Raw genomic sequence first — 5,541 nt, 5'->3', positions numbered from 1 at the left:
GTGAGATGAACAGGAGTACGAATGTGGTAAGTATAACCTTCAGGACCTCTGCCTCTGAAGTGCCCTGGCATCTCAGCTGGTGCCACTAGAAGGCCCAGAGTACTGTTCATTATGGCAAAAGTGTCTTCTTCATGAGAGGGAAGACAAAGTAATCCTGATTGACTCTAGAGTAAGTACTGCTGTCCTTGTGAGGGTGGTGAAGCCTTCTGGCAGTATACAGCCTCTGTGACTAGCTCACAAAGCTCTTCAGCAGCAGAGTATGGTTCTGCGTCTATTGTATTCTAATGGATCCAAACTTCAACTTAGATTTCTAATTATAGGGCACTGTGGGGGTTGGTTTTTACGGGTTTGTTGCTGGAGTTTTTTTTGTTGATTGTTTAACTGTCCCTCGATATCCGGTGGAAAACCATGCTTCATGAAGCTGTCTTTCCTCTCTCTTCTAGATGATGTCTGTGGTGTGACTGTGTTCTGGAAAGCTGCAAAATAAATTATTTCTGCAAATTACTTCAAAGAATGAATATAAACAAAGAATCTATTTATAAAGAGTCTGTAATGATAGACTGTGCATCACATCTGTAGCTTTTTCACTGTTAGTGCTTGACTGCTGCTGTAGAAAACAGTTTTTCCTCTTAATAAAAGTCTGAAAATGACCAGTGTTCCTGACTTTTGTTTCTTGTTAAGTAAAGAAATGACAGTGCCCTCCTTATTGAAAATAGTGTGCTATAGGAATGGAGAGAATGAGAAAAGCCTGCTTACTCATTGAAATGAGAACAGGGGTGGTGTGGTTGAACAGGTGTGCCTTCGGTGGGTTTTCCCTCTGACACAAACTGAGAATTTGCGCTAGTAACGCTGTCCTGTTACTGCATTCAGCAAAGTCATGCTGAAGCTTGTAGTGCTGTTTGGGACGGTAGATGTAACTTTATTTGTACAAACATGACCACAGCCTTATGAAATGAGCTTTCCTTAGAGTCAAAACTGGATTTGCTTTCCCCTATTCAAGAAGAGTTGGAAGAATTCTAACAGCTGCAACCTAGGATTCAAACTCATTCGTTCTAATGAAGAATTAAGTACTTTCCATATCAAACTCAAATTCTTGAGCCAGTAGTTCTTCAAGGGAAGGGGAGCAGAGGGCTGCAGATGTATGTACAGGTCACTTGCCTGAAAGAAAAGTGGGGTTTTTTATGCCCAGTTCTTGTTGCGTTGGTCTTGTGCTAGGCATGCATGGGCCTTTGTTTTCTGGCTTTTTTTCTCACCTGTGTGACATGACAGTGGGAGGGTGGCTATGGCCTTTGATTCCTTCTTACAATCTAGGGCAAAAAAAGTGCAGTTCATAGTTTGTTACACATGTAGGACTTCTTGGCTTCATACTGTCTCTGTACTTCATTTGGTGAGTTGACTTTGCTTAAGACAGCATTGCTGATTGCTTCCTCTCCTCCTGCTGAGTTTTCTTTTAAGCAATTGAAGATATGAAATCTGTGTTTTGTCTTGATTCTTCTCTTGGCTTTGATCTTGTTGTAGGGATGGTTGCAGTCATGGTCATTTCTCTGCCTGCTGAGGCGTGCATATTCTGAGCTAGCAACAAATAGGCTGTGAACATTTAGTGTGTGACACTTGGTGCTGTCGCTGCTGAGACTCACAAGTTGTGGGAGGAGAGTTTAGACTGCTTCTGGGAATGTTTCATGAAGGTCCTCGAGTCTGAGGAAATGGACTCTAAAGTGTTTAACAGGGGACAAGCTGGGCTGTAAGACTTAGCTCGACACTGCTTGTCTGCTCTCCTGTCCTGTGAGAAGAGTTGTGCCCATGTTGGCTTCCAGCTGAAGAGAAGGGACACAGGTGTAGCTCTGTCAAAAAGCATTCAAAGCATTCTGCGGTGCTGTAGCTGGCTGGGGAGCAGGACCTGGTGCTCCTTTTGGCATTTATTGTTGTCTTGAGGAAAGAAACTTGAATAAGGTCATTTGTTGTTAAATGAATGGATGTTGGAGCTTGAACCAAAGAGAATGTTAGAAGGTGGATGAGCACCAGCTTTGTGGTAGCATGTCCAGTCTGGGTGAAACTGTGGAGGTGGTGCTATGGAGTTAAGAGCAGGGCGGGGGTTGGCAGTGGTTGAGTGAGAACATGGCAGTGGTTAAGTGGGAATGGAGTGCTATTTAAATCAGGTCAAGAAAAGAAAAAGTGGGTCCCCATACAATTTTACACAAATTCTGTAAGCTTAAGAAATGAGACATCTAGGCCTGCATGGAAGTAAAAGCATGGTAGATACTTTAGAAAGTTTTTGGAAGGAAGATGAGGAGTGGCATGCTGCAATACCTGTGTGCAACAAGTACAGAAAGGGTACAGAACAACTATACACTTAAAACAACAATGGAAGAACCTTGTAGTCAAATCACATTTCCTGTTGGTTACTAACAGATTCCCATGGAGTGCATTCAAGGCTTGATTTGGCGAGGGGGAGTTAGTGGCACTGTGTTACTACTTACTGGTGGAGCTGGTGACAGACACTTCACCATGCTGAGTGTTCTGTGTGTCTGTGAGGGCATGAAACTGTGGCAGTAGCTTTCCACTTGACTAAACTATATAGCAGTAGTTCAACTAAATACAGTAAATGCCGTCTTTGTCCCTTTGTGATTCACCATGAACTTTTCTGGAGCAGGTTTTAGACCTCTCCGAACAGTTGTAAATTGAATGTAACTTGAAACACCAATTGGACATTCTGGAGCTACAGGGTTTATTAATATGTAGGTAACAGTTTTGCAGACTAATGTGAGTGATGCACTATATAATAAATCAAAAAGGAGATGCCTGATTGTGCCCTCTCTGAGTTTAAGCCATCAAGGTCTTAGTGTCCTCAACACAGTTGATTGGACTAGCTTTCAGCTTATGGGATCAGTAGTGATCCTGTAGTCTTCCTGAGGGTGGGAAAAATAGCCAGTCACGTAGCTGCTGGGTGATCCATGAATGTCTCGGTACCGTGCTGCTCTTAAGGACAGAGGATTTATTTGCCAAACATAGTGCAGGCCACACCTGGACTGCATCATCACATGGGGCTGAATATTAAGTGCTACTGGTTGAATTAATTATATGTGGGAAAATCAGTAGAACGCTAGTTTACACACTGCCAGTTTCAGTGTTGAAAAGCTTGACATGTCTATTTTTCTTCTTTACAGACTCATTTTGTTGTAATGCCTATGTGCCTTCTTCCAGGGAAGAGTTTTAATGCTGATGTTTTCTATGCATTTGCTCTCTTGATTTGAAATTGGTTTGGGCCTTGGTATCTCCCTTTTACTATTTCTATGGCTTTCCCCTTGAATCAGTATTGGCTTTTGAAGACTCCTCTCAGATGAACCCCAGCATCCCTGGATGGAAGGCACGTATTCTAATTCAAGGCAAGGCATGAAAATAAAATTTCTCTTTGAAAATTAAGAAAGCCTTTTGAACGCTTGCTGGGAGGAAAACGGAAAGAGCTGTGAAGACAGTCTGTATGGCCATGGTACTCTCAAGGGAGAAAGGAAGATTTGAGCCTAGGTGATTCAACCATTTTGCAAATCTTCCTTTTAAAATAATTGGGCCTGAAAACACTTAATCTCTAGTGTGTGCTGAGAGATCTACCTTTTAAAAAACTGCATCATTCTCTCTACAATGTCACGTTCAGCCCCAGTAGAAAAGTAGTATAGCTTCTAATGAGAGCTTTGTCCTGTTCCTGCTGTGGGTTTGAAGCTTCCTGTCTGTCTTCTGCAGGGAGGTCACAACGGGCTGTCCTCGCCTGCGGTGCTGGCCTGGCAGCACTGCGACCCCAGGACATGCCTCTGGGGCTACAGCAACGCCACTGTCCCTGTTCTCGAAGATGCCAGAGGAAGCACCTTCTTTGTCCTAAGGAGTTGTTAACATTGTGTTCCAGAATATCTTCTAGATCAGGAATTTACCTAATAGAGGAGGGAAATTAATAACTTTTTTTTGGTCACTTTCTTTGATGTTGCCACAGAAGTTTTTTGGTCATACGGGAAGGCGGGAGAAATTGCAATGTTGCTTCTCAGAATGCTTCCTCTAATGTAGTTTGACATTGCTGTTCGTAGCAGTTCAGTTTTGTCTCACAGATCTTATGTAAAGTATCTTTCTCATAAGTGTTCCCAGTGTTGACACCCCAACTCCCCATTGTATCAAATGTCAGCCTGTCTTGGAAAGATGGCCCCTTATAATAGTGATTTTTTTTTTCAGAGGCATAAAGGTAGACAAGTCATTGTTGGGATCATCTAGTAAGTACATGGCAATGGTATGAAAAACAGAACTTGGCTCACAAGATTTTTACTGTGGTGCTTTGGCTATAAGATCATCCTTCCCTCTTTGCAGAGAAGGTCAAGAGAAATGAAGTTCTTCATTTCCCCATACATCTTGCAGCTGAGCCTTGTTCTGCTTCAGTCAGTGGCATTTATTTCTTCACTTACATAAGGGACCACTGGAGACAAGGTTCCGCGTTTCACTTCACCCTTAACAGAAAGCATCTTTCTGAGTGGATCATACTCACCCCCTGTGGAAAGCTTAATTTATCTTGTTTCCTTCCCACTTGGCAACTTGTCAAGACGGCTCAGCCTTTGCTCTTAGGAGTCCTACTGCTCCATGTTGCACATGGGTAGTCACTGTAGAGATAGATTGTACTGTCCAAGACCACGATGAATTCTTTAAGGTTGCCATAAAGTGTTGTGTTGCTTCAGCCTCGCCCAGTAGGTAGTGTTATTCCAGAGCACTGTTAGTAGAAGAGCTGATTAGTGTGTCTTTAAGTGAATGGTGCCAATAGGAATGGCATGTTAGGCAGGGCAGCTGCAAGCTCTGCCTGAAACACGACCACTCTTGAAACACTATCTCTACTCCACTGACCCATGCAGGCTGACTTCATACTGTTGACTGAGTGCCTGAAACGCAACTGCTTCCTGGTAGCAGGGCAGATCTGCCTGTATGACTGATAATGTCTTACCTGAAGCAGGGGAGAAATTGCATTTACGCATCTTTTCTGTAGCTGACCATGGAGGACTGAAATTGGCAGGTCCCTCTCATCCCAGATTACCTGAGGGGAAAGTGTTCTCTTTCTTCTTTGTGCTAAATTAAGGTCTGGGGGGTTCCAAATAGCTATAAAAAATGAAAATGTGAGATGATGTTTCCCAAGGACTTTTCCCAAGAGAGCCTGTTATCTGTGGGGTAGGACAATCCTCCCTTAACTAAGATACTCCCACAAAACACACTTCATGTATTACACGCCCAAACTTTTATGCAGGATCATCTCCTCTGCAACAGATAAAGCTGGTTCCAAATGGCTCATTTACTGTAATTTTACCGCTTGCCCTCACAACGGTCTGCCTGTGCAGTGCTTTACCTTGTGCCCGTTGGTCTAAAATGCCCCATGAGATGGAGCTGCCCAGAGCAAGGGGAGGCTGTACTGCAGCACCTGGAAAGCAATTCCCAAGAACTTCTTTCTTCTTCTGCTAAGTCTCTGCCATCGCTATGAGCTGCAGCTGGAGAAGGGGGGTGACGTTTTTCCTTTTTCGTGCTGGG

Source organism: Pterocles gutturalis, unplaced genomic scaffold, assembly GCF_000699245.1.
Source record: "Pterocles gutturalis isolate BGI_N339 unplaced genomic scaffold, ASM69924v1 scaffold46246, whole genome shotgun sequence".
In the NCBI taxonomy this organism is placed as follows: domain Eukaryota; kingdom Metazoa; phylum Chordata; class Aves; order Pterocliformes; family Pteroclidae; genus Pterocles; species Pterocles gutturalis.
This window is presented reverse-complemented; position numbering follows the sequence as displayed.